General features: G+C 45.6%; 1 long non-coding RNA gene across 1 annotated transcript; it reads left to right on the forward strand.

The window, feature by feature from the left end:
* Positions 1 to 10365: 10365 nt before the first annotated feature.
* On the forward strand, positions 10366 to 13500 carry LOC139051666 (uncharacterized). Its single transcript, XR_011509494.1, has 3 exons — positions 10366 to 10700; positions 10927 to 11104; positions 13074 to 13500. It is a non-coding gene; the product is annotated as an uncharacterized lncRNA (long non-coding RNA).
* Positions 13501 to 14138: the final 638 nt, after the last annotated feature.

Here is a 14138-nt window from a genome sequence, read left to right on the forward strand (position 1 = left end):
GAGACGTCAATGACTGTGCAGAAAGCGAAGTAACAAAAATTGTTGGAGATAGCATTAAGGCAGGAAGACAGTGGTGTAGTAAACCGTGGCAACTGATATGCTAGTTGAGATTAAGAAAAAAAAGGAATCAGCAGGTAGGCCATGCACGTAATCGATCACTTGTTGCCAATTCATAACAGGTGATTACATAAGCGTGACAGAATGGATGTCAAGGAAAGAGAACTACAGCCGAGGGTGGTAGAAAATTGCGTGATGGGACAAAAATATGATGTTTGTAGGCATAGGATGCAATCAGCTCGCATAAGACGGGATTGTAGGGTGAGGCATTTGTTTTGCAGCGAACAAAAATAGGTTTGTGGAGCTCACAGTAGAGACTCGTGAAGGTGCAGGGCCACCTTAGCTGCTGGCACACTAATCAACATGACAATTGGCTTTGAAAAAGAAAACCCCAGTTATGAAAAATAAAGCAACGTTGTCCCAACGCATTGTTTTATTATGCATACTACACTAGAGGTGTCCACAGTTGGGGGAACTTAGTACTAATAGTGCAACGAGCATTTTTCTTTGTAAATAATGGTTTCTGTGTGGCTGATTCATTCCAATACCCTTTTTTTGCAGCAAAACATTCTGCTGCTGGAGGCACTCAACCGCCCGGTGGCAGTAGGCGAGCACCAGGCACGTGCTGTTTAGAGTGTGCCAGAGGTAGAGGGCTGCTCTGCAAGAGTAGTATCGGTGCCCTCACTGCTCTCCTGTCGAGCCCACAGAAGGCACCTTATAAAGGAGCTTTCAGTTTAATATTTTGTTTACTATTCAAGAACATGAATAAAATTATTGCAGTAAACATTGTGCTGTGCATATTAGGAGACTTGCAACATGCATTGGTGTCCCTTCAAAATAGGCAAAAACATAAGACAACCTGTGCCACTCTTGTACCACGTAAATAAAAAATACACTAATGCAGCATACACGTCATTGTGCTGTTTGTTCTTTCTATGTGCAAGAATACATTGCGTGTTGATTAGCCACAAGATGAACGGTGTGCGTAATTCACAATGAAGACAGGAAACTGCAGGAGCTTAATAATGCTATCACCTATAGACTGTGCATATGACTGCAACACACCCCGTTTAAAATGTGCCATTACATGCATGTTCGATACCACATATTCTTTAACATTGTCTAATAACTGCATTTACTATATTTCACACATCTTAAGCCCTTGCGTAGCACACTTCTGATGTATCCATTTCATAGGCCAAATAATTGTACACTTTGTCCTTTTGTGTTGTATAAAAAGCAGCATCCTTTACAGTCGGAAAAAACTTCAGAAGACAGGAGAGGCCCCGCCCAGATGACCAAAACGATGCAGCCGATTGCCTCCACGTCTAAAGAAATAGTCCCTCTCCAACGAGCAGGTATTAGTCTGTCTGGCGGCACGATGTCAGTCTAGAGTGCGTGCCCATCGGTGCAGGCTTGTGTTCACCTGCCTTAAAGTGCAGATTCCACAGCCTCCTAAAGTTGTATCCGACTATAGAAACACGTAATGCCTTGCACCAGTTGCATAGACTTCTGCAACTTGATAGCACACAATGATCAGGAGCAGAAATCTATAAAGGCATCCAAGCAAAGCTGGCTGGCCACACTTCCTATATGAGGGGCTGCAAAAGGTCTCGCCAAATATTTCCAAGACGTCCTTGAAAAAGAGGTGGTGTTTGGCACTTCTTTAGAATCAAAAACAGATTACAGTGAATGTTGTGTAGCACGTCAAAACAAACTGAGCTTGGTTGTCTGCACAGCATGTAATGGGAGGTTGTGCTTCACATAGGAAACAAACTGCTCTGTCCAGTACAATTTTGAGGCCAGTATGGCACCTATTATGTCAACAGTGTCTATAAACAAATTACACTTTTCACAGGCCATTGATTTCACCATTATTTTTGTATGATGGTTCTTTCAATCAGTGCTTGTATAACATGAGCAGGTGGATTTGAAAGCAATGCTTTGTTTGCAAACCTTCCGACTTCCATAATTGTGTGGCAACGCACTGACATGTTGTCGAATAGCTCACACTTCCTCGGTCCTGCACCAAGGAAGCCCAATGCTCTATTTGAAGTTGGATCGCACAACAATTCAACGGCACAAAAAGAAGAGTAACACACACAGCAAAGCATTCTGCTGTGTGAATTTCTCTTCTTTGTGTCCCGTCGAATTTTTGTGCAATTAAACTTCAAGCTACTATACCAATACACCCAGTCTTCAACATCACCAATGCTCTAGTTATTAGGCCACAATGGTGCACATATTTGAAATTTCCCAACACAAATTAGCTCTCCGAAAAATCACAAATGTTAAGTTTTGCAGTACAGGTTTATGTATGCACGTGCCATATTCTTTACCACTAAACTCACAGGAATCAAAGGGGCAAGCATTAACCAGCCTTGCTGCTGCAAGGCTGGTTAATGCTTGCCCCTTTCATTCCTGTCACCAAAGGAAACACAGTGCCACGTTTAGGTAAAGGGAGTGCCGGAGGGAAGGGTGTGACAGCGAGGGCTTACAATAAAAATAATGGTTACGAGACATGTTCAATGCCAATATACGCTGCATGTCGCTCAGCCTACTTTGGCATTGCAGCAAGCGTTTACTCGTTTGAGCATATCACGTTTTGTGCAATCATTGCTCTAAAGCTGCACAAATGCTCTATTTGCTCTGCAATTTTTATTTTTATCATGGTGGGTTAAAGACCCACTTTTCATTGGCATCTGCACCACATTTCTCCCGATGTCTAATTTTGCCTTGGTGGTTCATGACATCTTCATGTACAGAGAGTTCTGCAGAGCATTGGACGTGCATTATTCTATTGCTTAAGAATTAGAGCCCCATCATGAGACGAAAATATACAATTTATCCATCCAGAATAACGCCGCCCTCCCCAAAATAAGAACGTACATTGAACCTCTGGCACATGCATCGACGGTGAACAGAGCAAACAATCTGAAGTATTTTCTTCATGCAAGCCAACACACTAAGATTCTCAATGCATTTTCATTTCGCCACAAATGCATAGGCACAACCGGCTTGGCGCAACATCCACATCTCGCGCTGCAACAAATTGTGCAATGCCTCGCTGTTTCATAGTGCGGTCGATAGATTACGCATGATCAAAATTCAGCATTGTGCATACTAAGTAACTTCACCAATGAAGAACCCCAAGTTCTTTATGAGATTAGAATTCATAGGTTACTTCACACAATTTGTGATATCCATTTATCTATTTATACTTAATTAACCTCTTTCCCAAGAAAGTGAGCCATTTGGAAGGCACCCTGACAGACAAGTAGAACAATCGGCAAAAAGTCATCAACCAGCGAAAAAGTCAGTATCATTAGCAGCCGCATATGAGATGTCGCTAACACAAAATTTCAGTCGGCTACACAGAAGTGACGAATTTGGCAATATGGCGTGTCTAAACATTGCTTCAATGTTAATCACAGTAACGCTGACATTGAAGGCGCCTTAATTCCTACGTACGTTCCACCGACCAACCGACTACGTTCGTAATGTTCCCACGAAGTAGGAAGCATTCTTTTATATATGCCCGCTCAGCCGCAGTATTCTGGAAAGCTAGGCACCGCTTACCCACTGCCGCATCGATAAGCGCGTCAGACACATCTCTGACACAGTGGCTAACAGTAGTTTGATGGCATCCAATCTAACGCTCGGCGCCGACACTTCTCTGAAAACTCCCAGTCTCGCAGAAACGGAGCGCACAGATTACTTGCTCTACGACGGTGAGCGAATGAAGCCCGCCACGCTGTCTCCGCAGACGAGAGTCTTCGCCTAGCTCGTCGCACAACCAGCGCACTGATGTCTTCGACAGGCGAAAATGACGCTGAAACTCCCCGTCGGTCATGTAGGTGAACGGGTCCAGACGCTCATACTGACGCTTGCTGCCGCTGGATGCAATGAAACAGGCTGCTGCTGCCACCGCCATGTTCCCGAATGAATGAATGAATGAATGAATGAATGAATGAATGAATGTGTGTTGTTTAGTGGCGCAGGGGCCAGGTGTGGCCAAAGAGCGCCATGACTTATAATGTTGGGCTAAGCGCTGATTTGTGAGTGGCGTTGGTGGGATGTAGCATGGCTGTAAAGTGGCCTAAAATCAATCCGTATCATAGAAGCGTAAAATGATAAATGGAATAAAATTATTATAGTGATACATGTAGTTGTCTATGGAGATAGTATGCATGATAAATGAACATGGTGCTAAAATGCAAGAACATGGAAATAGCACCTGTGCCTCCGGGAGGCCTTTGAGCCCAAAGGCTGGGAGGCAGGTGCTTTCTCTTAATGCAGTTACCGCAGCCGAGACCTCACGTAAGAGGCCGTGCTACGGACTTCCTGGCGATATAACATGAAAATTTTGCACATCTTTTAAAAATTCTAACAAGGATTGATATTTAAAGAGCGGTTCTATGCCTATGATCATAAGAGGATGAAGTGGAATTTGTTGCCGGTGTGGTGATGGAAAATGCTTTTTTCTATTTGCGTCTAATTCAGTACATTGCAGCAGGATGTGAAGCACGGTAAGTGGCTCACCACATTTACCACACATGGGTGGATCGCCACCGGACAAGAGGTATGTGTGTGTGCTGTATGTGTGTCCTATCCTGAGTCTGCAAAGTGTCACTTCTGTATGGCGATTCTTTGATACCGGCGGCCAGTTACCAAGATACGGCTTGATAACATGTAGTTTATTTTCCGTTTGTTTGTCCCACAAGCGCTGCCAGAAAGCCCTTAACTTTTTTCTTATTGAGGGCTTGAGGTCCATTACAGGGACAGTCGTGGATGTGTTGGAAGCGTTCGCGTGGACGGATGTGGCTAGCTGATCAGCCAACACGTTTCCCTCTATCTCTCGGTGCCCCGGCACCCAGCATACCACGATTTGCTGCTTGGACGCATGGGTGGTTAGTAATGCTGAGTAAAGAGATACAATGATAGGGTTTTTATATTTTTTGACAGTTTTCAAAGCGTTTACGACACTCAATAAATCTGTGTATATAACTGCCTTTGGGATATTATTTTCTTTAATGTGTTTAACGGCGGCCAATATCGCGTAGGCCTCTGCTGTGAAAATACTTGTGCTAGGATGCAGAACACCGTAATCCGAAAAGGATGGGCTGACGGCTGCGTAGGACACGCCAGAATAACACTTCTATGCGTCAGTAAAAAATTCAGGAGAGGAATATTTGTGCTGTAATTCTAGGAAGTGCATACGGATATGCGCGACAGGCGCGCGTTTTGTAACAGCTACGAAAGATGTATCACAGTGTATAGGTTGCCACTGCCAGGGCGGCGGCCGCATAACATGGGGCATAAGGTGGTATTCAAGCAGTGGAACCCTTGTTTCTTCAGCTATGTCTCTAACACGCAATGAGAAAGGCTTTGCCGCTGTGGGCCGGTTGCGGAAAAGTTGAGAACTGAACAAATCATTTATAGTGGGATACGCGGGGTGGTCACTGTTTACGTTCACTCTCAGAAAATACATGAATGACGAATATGTTCTCTGCAGATGAAGTGACCATTCATCCGATTCAACGTAAAGGCTTTCCACTGGGCTTGTTCTAAAGGCCCCTGTTGATAGGCGAATTCCTAAGTGGTGTACAGGGTCTAGCATCTTAAGAGCAGTTGGAGTAGCCGACTGGTAAACTATGGCTCCATAGTCTAGTCGTGTGCGTATGAGGCTTTTATAGAGGTTCATGAGACATTTTCTATCACTGCCCCAGGTTGTGCGTGACAGCACCTTTAAGATATTCATTGTTTTCATACATTTGTTTTTAAGATACTTTATGTGCTGTATAAAGGTTAATTTCGCGTCTAAGATTATGCCTAAGAATTTATGTTCCCTGTTTACGGGCAGACGCTCACCATGCAACACAATTTCAGGATCAGGGTGCAGGCCTCTTTTTCTAGAGAAAACGACACATGTGCTTTTTTGTGGGTTCAGTCTGAACCCGTTCTCATCGGCCCATTTGGAGACATTGTTAAGACCAAGCTGGACCTGTCGCTCACAGATTGCGAGAGAACTTGATTGAAAACCTATCTGCACATCATCAACATATGTTGAATAGAAGATGTTACGTGGTATGTGTAGACGAAGAGAATTCATTTTTACTATAAAGAGCGTGCCGCTGAGCACCCCACCCTGCGGCACTCCAGTTTCCTGTACAAATTTCCGTGACAGAACGTTGCCCACTCGAACACGGAATGTGCGATTAGACAGATAACTTTCGATAATATTGAACATATTACCGTGTATACCTAACTGTGAGAGGTCTCTAAGTATCCCAAAGCTCCACGTAGTGTCATATGCTTTCTCCATATCTAGGAATACTGATACGAAAAACTGCTTATGAACAAAAGCTTCATGGATACGTGCCTCGATACGTATGAGATGGTCATTGGTGGATCGACCCTCCCGAAACCCACACTGGTATGGGTCGAGTAATTTGTTTGATTCGAGGAAGTGTAGTAGGCGACAGTTAATCATTTTTTCGAAAACTTTGCAGAGGCAACTTGTTAATGCTATTGGTCTGTAACTTGATACAGAGGAAGGATCCTTTCCGTGTTTTAGAATTGGAATTACAGTAGCCTCCTTCCAAACAGAGGGGATCTCGCCCGAAAACCATATAACATTGTAAAGGTAAAGGAGGGTTTTTTGTGTTTCGGAGGGTAGTTGTTTCAACATCTCATATATTACGCGGTCTGAGCCTGGGGTGGATGTATTACAATCATTGAGTGCTGCCTGCAGTTCTGCTATGGAGAATGGTTCGTTATACGCCAGACTTTTATCACATTTTCTTTGTAACTTTTGCTGTTCTATTCGCGTTTTGTACTTTAGGAAGGTTTCGGAGTAGTGCGAGGAGCTTGATATGTATTCAAAATGTGCACCAAGAGAGTTGGCTTGATCTTCCAGGCTTTCTCCGTGGCTATTTACTAAAGGCAGGGAATATGTTTGTTGCCCATTGACTTTTTTCACTCTATTCCATACTTTGCTCTCATCTGTGTACGAGTTGATGCTTGCTATATACTTCGCCCAACTCTCTCGTCTTGCTTGTCGGCGCGTTCTCCTCGCCTGGGATTTGATATGTTTAAAGTTTTCCAGGTTTTCTGCTGTTGGAGAATCGCGAAGCATCGCCCACGCTTTGTTCTGGTCCCTCCGTGCTTGCCTACATGCATCGTTCCACCAGGGAACACGCCGTTTGGAACCCATGCCGCTCACTTGAGTAATACATTTACATGCTGCATCAAGTATAAAAGCTGTAACATATGCAACAGCGTCATCTAAGGTTATACCGGACATCTCAGACCAGGTCATATGTGTAAGAGTGCGGTACTGCTCCCAATCGGCTGAGTGAACCTTCCACCGCGGTACCTGCGGGGAAAGTTGAGCTTGTTTCGGCGTAGTTAGGATTATTGGGAAGTGGTCACTCCCATACGGGTTGTTAAGCACATGCCATTTAAAATAGGGTAAAAGTGTCGGCGATAAAATGCTAAGATCGATGGCAGAAAATGACTTGTTAGCCAGGTTAAAATACGTAGGCTCCTTTGTATTCAAGAGGCATGCTCCAGAAGAGAAAAGCATCTGTTCAATGACGCGACCTCGCGCATCACAGCGTGGATCGCCCCAAAAACTACTGTGTGCATTAAAATCACCGAGAATCATATAGGGTTCTGGGAGCTCATCTATTAATGATTCTAAATCGCGTCTGTGAAGCTGATAATGTGGTGGTATGTACAAAGAGCAAATGGTAATGAGTTTATTTAAAAGTATGGCTCGAACGGCCACGGCCTCAAGGGCCGTTTGGAGCTTTAAAAGCTGACACGCTACACTTCTGTCAGCAATAACGGCTACACCGCCAGATGATGCGACAGCATCCTCGTGGTCCTTGCGAAATGTAACATACTTTCGGAGAAAGTGTGTGTGTATAGATTTTAAATGTGTTTCCTGTAAACACAGCACTTTTGGATTGTGTTTGTGGATGAGTTCTTGTACATCATCTAGGTTTCTAAGAAGACCTCTGATGTTCCATTGAATTATTTGTGTATCCATATTGGAAGTGAATAGGTGCTGTGTGTACGGAAATGGAAATTATGCCTTAGATTACACAGCTCTTTCGAGTACCTGTAATCAGGGTTTTGCCCTTTCTGGAGCGTTCGAGGGAGCCTCGCCGCTCCTTAGGCGCTTGGCGCGCCGTGAGGACAGGCGAAGTGTCCATTGCCTCTTGCGAGGCGCCGGACACATGCTCTTGCGAGCGAGAAGTTTTCTGTGAGGGTCCTGCCTCGGAAGGCAAGACCCCTGCGCCCACCAGGCCGGAGGTCGATGGGGCTCCCTGAGGGATCTGGCTGCGCCGGCTGTTGCCAGCGCTGGACGGGGCCGGGGAGGTTGGGGTAGCCTCGGCTGCGCCCACCTTCGGGGTCGTTGGCCCCGCCTGCTGTGTTGGCGTAGCAGCGTTAGCTGCAGTCGCCGAGGGGGCGGATGGCGTCACTGCCGCCTCACTGGGTGTGGGTCGGACAGCCGCCGGAGGCCCCTGACGCGCCACTTCGGCAAAGGTGTGCTTTGGCAGGAAAGATACCCGCCTGCGTGCTTCTTTGAAACTTATGTTTTCTTTTACTTTAATCTTTACTATTTCCTTTTCTTTCTTCCAAGATGGGCATGACCGCGAGTATGCAGCGTGCTCGCCTTCACAGTTTACGCAGTGGAGAGAGTTTTCACACGATTCAGAAGTGAGCTCATTAGCACTGCATTTAGCGCAGGTTTGGCGGCCTCGGCAGCTCTGTGAGCTGTGACAGAAACGCTGGCATTTGAAGCAACGCAGGGGATTAGGGATGTATGAACGAACACGGAGCTTGATATACCCGGCCTCGATGGACTCGGGCAGGACACTTGTGCCAAAAGTAAGTATCAGATGTTTGGTCTGTGTTTCCTTGTTGTCACGCCTCATCTTAATTCGCTTAACGTTGATGACGTTCTGCTCACTAAAGCCCTCCAAGAGCTCAGCCTCAGTCAGCTCCAAGAGATCATCATCGGAGACTACGGCACGGCTGGTATTCATAGTTCGATGTGGAGCTACTGTCACTTTGGCGTCGCCAGATGATACTAGCTTGGCTAGGTTTTCATATTGCTTCAGGTTGCGGAGCTCCAAGAGGAGATCACCACTTGCCATTCTGGATGCTTTGTAACCTGTACCAAGAACTTGGGTCAGAGACTTGGACACAAGAAATGGTGAGATTGTTCGTACAGGTTTGTTTGGTGTTTCGGAGTGGACTACGTGGAAGCGTGGAAAAGTTTCTTTTTGACGGGCGAAAAATTCTAAAACATCATCGGTGCGCCCCCTCTTCAGGGAGCGATCAGGTAGTGGGGGAAAGGAAGTAGCCATATGAGATTGTAATTTCGGCAGTAACGCCAGCCACCCACCGTGGAGTCCTACAAGGGGACGCTGCAGGCCTGTGAAACACGGTCTGCAAACGCCAGCTGTACATTACCACTATAACCAAATATGAAATAACCTAGGTTGGTTATTTACACAAGGTTAACCCTTGCTGCCTGGAAATATTGGAAGCAAACGGAAGCTAGGAGAAGACAGGAAAGATGAAAAAGTGAGAGAAAGACGAAGGCTGGAGGGAGAGAGAGGCAGGAAAAGGCAACTACCGATTTCCCCCGGGTGGGTCAGTCCGGGGGTGCCGTCTACATGAAGCCGAGGCCAAAAGGGTGTGTTGCCTCTGCCGGGGGGCCTTAAAGGTCCGAACACCCAGCATCGGCTCAACCCCCAGGATCCCCTTTTCCCCGGACACGGCTAAGCCACGCACGGTTAAACGCGGGAGGGTCCAACCCTCGTGTGCTCGGGTACGTGGTGTCGCAACACACCAAACGCCTGCTGACGCAGACGCCCCTGCGGGGGCCATGTTCCCGAGTTGAACTCGGAGGGGGTTTCGCGATGTACGAGTTTAGCACGAGTTCGCCTGTCAATCAAAACCAGAGGTCACGCCCCGCGCGAGGCATGTAACTCTTGTGCGCGCACCCACTACAGTTGGGCCACGCCCAACTTATCTTCCGGCAACAGCGACGCGGTGTCGAGCTGAGAGGCATCAACAATCTTGACCGCCGACATAAAACGCGCACAACGCACTGTCATCGGTGATGTACTGAGCACCGCTATCGAAAACAAAGCATTGACTGTCGCTGGCTTAAGGCCCAACCACATGCGGTGAATCGTGCGCGCCTGGCTGCGCGTCACGCGTCTGCGAGGCCGTACGCGCCTGTCCTACGCGTCTAGAGAGGGCAGACGCGCAGCAAACGCGCGCGTCAAGGAGGTCTTGATCTTGGGCGTCATTTTGAGCGTACTTTGAGCGTACGCGACGGAAGTGGCAGCTTGTGCACCGACGTCACGTGGGCCGCATGTACACTTCCGGCGGTTCGGAAAGGTTGTTGAAGTTTCAGAATCGTGCGGAGACGCCGGGAGTCGCCGCTGGTTTCGTGTCGATAGATCACAGAGGCTATGGAGGCGATCAACAACGAAGCGCTGATCGCCTGCGTTGAGGCTCGACCTGCGCTTTGGTAGCAGGCGAAACACAAGCGCTACTAGAACAAGCACTTGACGAGGTGGTCGTGGATCGTCATGCCCAACGCTGCCGAACAGGTGAGTGCTCGGAATAGCGGAGCAGTTTCAATCGCGATCGAGCCCGATCGGGGTCGGATTTGATGACCACGATTGCCTGTACCGCGCAATATGCGTAGAACCGATCGTGATCGAGAAATTTGATCGCGCTCGATCGCCATCGAAAGCCTAGCTGTGTGGCACTGGTATAAGCTGCCTCTCTCATCAGCAGACTCGCAGGTGTCGAAAACGCGTTTCATCTGTCCAGATGACGTTATCACAGCGCTGCAGAAGTGATGGAAGTCCCTGGGGAATAAATTTCGGCACCTGGGAAGACGTTGTCAGAAAGGAAAGAGCCGCGCCGTGCCAGTCGACGTTCACAACGACGTCATCTGGCTGTTTTTCGACCAGATGATGTTTCTGCGCTACACAATGGAGTGTAGACCGTAAGTGATTTTGAAATTTCCATCTTAGCCGGCGTGTTAAAAATGAAACACGGGATTTTAGTGCTTTCCCTTTACCACGTTGACCGGCGATGCCGTATTTTTGTATTATAGCTGGCAATGCACCGCACTTATGGGAATCGACTCAAAATAGTGCTTACACAAGCAAGTCGACGCACAGTATGCATTATATTCAGCTTTGTCTAATTGGCGATAAAATATTTGTGCTGCATCGCCGCTCCGATTATCGCATATTTCGTTCAATGTGATCCGGTAAGGGGACATACAAGCAGTACAAGAATAGCTTTGTATATTTATTTATTTAGGTACCCACAAAGCCAGTTTGGCTTTGCAGTGGGGAGCAGAGAAAGCAGAAAAACAGGCACAAGATAACAAGTAACATAGCACTTAAAAACCTAACAATAAAGCATAAGACAGAAGTACAGAGAATATCAGCAGGATGAATAAAAAGAAAAGGGCTTGCATGATGCACACACAAAAAGAAAACACAAAACATGCAAGTAGTTTTTTTTATTCTGTGCACTGATCCTAGAAGGCAGCGTGCAAGTCAATGGCCAGTATTTAACTGAGTATTGAATGTTGCTATATTCACGTGTACCTTGGGCACTTCAATGCACAGTTTTAATTTTGCATTTTGTTGCTTGCCAGCAGTGTACAAATCGGTGCATCATCACAGACCCTCAAATATTACCTAGCTTGCTTAGGGATTCATTCAGTGTCATCATGCTGTAGGAATAAATGCGCCATAGTACTGACAACATTGTCAGCTGTGTAATTGATAATTCTTTTTGTGTCTGCTCAGCAGTGTCCTTGCTTATTATCAGCCTGTGGTTATTCTGCAGATCTCAGGTGCTGTGGTTATTGGTTTAAGCGAAGCTTTCACGATGTTTGTGGAGAACGCTGTTCCTGCTTAGCAAAATTTCCGAGGAAGGACTAGATGATCCAGTTTAACACATTCGCACTGTGCAAAAAATGATTATTGAAATTTTACATGCCAAAACCACGATCTAGTTACATTATTTTAATTGGTATTTGCATTACGTCCAGTACTGGTCACTCGTGCAACACAGTAGCCAGTAGTCAGCTGGGATGACAATGGTTCAATGTCTACATTAATATCAGTATGAGGCGAGCTATTTGGCAAGACAGTAGGAGCAGCGGTAGGAAAGTCCAGAGAAGAGGCAAAAAAAGCTTGGCTGTAAGAAACCTTCTGGAAGGGTTTGCTCGCTAAGGTCAGCTTTGCTGGGCCAAAACACCCTTTACAAGGCAGATGGCAAGAAGACAAACATTATTAGACGTAACTTCCTAAATACAAACAACAAATGCACTGACTACTGCGTACACAGCTTCACACTGTTTAGACGTACATTTAGTTAAGAAAAACAGTTTAGAATGAGATGAAGTTTACAAACAAGTAAAAGGAAAACAAAGTTACAAGCCAAGAACGTTTCAAGTAGAAAAACTAGAACAGGAGAGAGCCTTATGCTAAAGCAAGACCTAACAGTACTACTACTCTATGTTTAGAAAGTGCAAGCATAGGTCTTTGAACATGAAATTTATTAAGTGGTTTTACTGAGTAAATGTAGTGGAATGCTTCCTGCTAATTATTTCAAAACTGAAACATTCCAAATATCATGCACTGTTTTGAGTAGAAGTAATCACTAGGCTTTAGGCATGCAGATCTCGTAAGAACTTCTTAAATGCATCACAAGCAAAAACAGAAAAAGATACAAAAGCTACACTTACGCGCATGCAGAAACTGTTCATTCTGGTTGTGTAGGCTAGTCGCTTTTGTCCCTACAAAACTGATTCAGAGCTTCAGTGTACTCTAATAAAATCACACACTAAAACAAATGTGGACGGATTTCAGCCTTCAGATATTTTTGCATCCAGACTGGCACATTATTTACACATTGACAGTATGTGCAAACCTTATTACGCTCACATGCAGGATGTCCGCCAACCTTCCACCAGTGCCCCCATCGAGTGAGGAGGGAAGTGCTGCAGACATCTTAACCAAAAATGTGCCAGTTTTCCGATCTGGCAACACTTGAAGTGCCATCACCGTGAAGTAAAGAGTCACAAGCGCCAGCATCGACTCTGTCTTCGGCGTCGCATGAGTCTGTGGAGTCTCAGGACATTTTGGAATCTCTTGAATCACCGATGTTTCAAGAAGTTCTGGTTCCTGAGGATTCTGAGGCACACCACAGCAGTCCGCAGTCAGAAGCATCGCTGGCTTCAGCAGGCAGTCGTAGGCTGGATACGTTAGGAAGCATTGCTTCTGAAGCAAAGTCAAGGGGGAGGAAAAGGAAAAAGAAAGATTAGAGTCAGTTAATATTGGAGGAATTAGGCAATGTTTCAAGTGCAATCAAAAGATGCAAACCACAAGACGACCTTGAACTTTTGCCGTCTCTCTGCTCAAACACATTAGAGAGGTCAGTGAGGATACGCATCTTGACTTGAAAATTAAATTGATGCAAGTAGGAGAGTAATTCAAAGATTAATGTTTTTTAATGTATACTTTTTGTATAATAAAGCCAAGAGACAACGAAACAAAAGGAAATCATTCATGAATTTAATTGCTTTATATCGAAATGGAAAAATAAGGAGGAAAATGAAAGTATATGAAAAGGTAGCTTCCCACTAATGGGAGACGAACCCACAACCTTTGAATTATGCTTGCATTGCTTTACCAGTAGAGCTGCAGCAATGGCTATCCCTCTGCAAACTTTCTTGGGCGTGTATGTGCATGTACTAGATCTCACCCTGGTAGTGTTAGCCAGTGCTACTCGTGCAAGAACACTCCAAGAGCCTAATCTAGTACACATAAACATTCTATGAAATTGATGGTGGAATAGCCTCCAGCTCAATTGGTTTTGGTTTTAGCTTCCACCAGTGGCAAGTTATATTTTCTCCACTTTCATTTCCCTTCTCCTAGTGATGTTGACATTACAAATGAGATGACAGTTATTTTCCTTTATGCTTTATATACGTTTCCTTGTCTGTTGTTGTCATG

This window comes from Dermacentor albipictus, unplaced genomic scaffold, assembly GCF_038994185.2.
Source record: "Dermacentor albipictus isolate Rhodes 1998 colony unplaced genomic scaffold, USDA_Dalb.pri_finalv2 scaffold_13, whole genome shotgun sequence".
In the NCBI taxonomy this organism is placed as follows: domain Eukaryota; kingdom Metazoa; phylum Arthropoda; class Arachnida; order Ixodida; family Ixodidae; genus Dermacentor; species Dermacentor albipictus.